The following is a 1,240-nucleotide window of genomic DNA, read 5'->3' on the forward strand; positions in this document are numbered from 1 at the left end:
GTGTGGATCCGCACGTCAGAGGCAAGCTGAGTGCCATATTCTGCCTCGTATAAGGTGTTCCCCGTGGATAATGCACACCCTCATTTGGGGCCCAGACTATCAGAGAAAAAACCTTTTGTTTTAATTTTTTAATTTAAATTTTTAATTTTTATATTTAGGTACTTTTTTATTGTAAAGGAATTTTAGCATTTATTTTTAACATGGTACAAGAAATTTCATGTAACAATAATTACAAAATGCAGGAACAGATACAAGGGACAATTTTATGTACCAGTAACAAATAGTACTACCCGGAATGGGCATTTTTCCCCTCAAAAATTTGGACAAAAAATGCTCATCACAAATGGCAAAATACGGTATTTCTTACACTTGAGCTCACACACACACATACATGTACTGCAGGTCCCTCTTATCCAAAGGGGACACATTTCAAGACCCACAGTGGATGCCTGAAGTGGCAGATAACACCAAACCGTAGGTATACATAACTATGATAAAGTTTGATTTATAAATTAGGCACAGCACAAGATTAATAATAACTAATAATAGAGTAAAACGATTATGACAATATGCCTGTACTGTAATAAAAGTTTGTGACTACTGTCTCTCAAAACATCCTAGGTCCTGTGCTCAGCTATCCGTGGACAGCGGTTGACCTCAGGAAACTGAAACCTCAGAAAGTGAAACCAAAGATAGTGAGAGCAAAGACAAAGGGGACCATACACCCACAAGGCCCTCTGATAGCACTGGGGAGGAAAAGACCCCCAAATGACAGGAGACAGTACACCACCATGGGAAGCCAGGGGGACATAATCATCCTGGTGTGTGGCAAGGGGGAAGGGACTAGCAGGAAAAGGGGAGAATATAATGGGGTGCTTTTCCAAGGGGCACCCCAAAAAAGGTCCACTTGGTTTGTACCATCAAAAAAATTAAAGAGAGTCAGGAGACTGAAGTCGAATGCTCCTATAAAATGTCACAATCCCTTGGCCATTTCACGGACCCAGAACTCATTGACAGAAAGAGAGGCCAGGTGGAAGGACAGGTAATGCCATGCCAAGTGTGTGGAGTAATGATTCCCCTAGTCTTTGCCCCAAAGGACCTACAGCCACTGGACTGTTTGGATACCCAATAATGGCATCATGCTCTACCCTTGGTGTGCCACCATGCTAATCGGATCAGATGAGCCCAAAGCGACCACTTCTCTGGATGCCTGGGCAAGAATGGCTTTACTTCCGTGGGC

This window comes from Otolemur garnettii, unplaced genomic scaffold (assembly GCF_000181295.1).
Source record: "Otolemur garnettii isolate 467f Iridium unplaced genomic scaffold, OtoGar3 scaffold00038, whole genome shotgun sequence".
Taxonomy (NCBI): domain Eukaryota; kingdom Metazoa; phylum Chordata; class Mammalia; order Primates; family Galagidae; genus Otolemur; species Otolemur garnettii.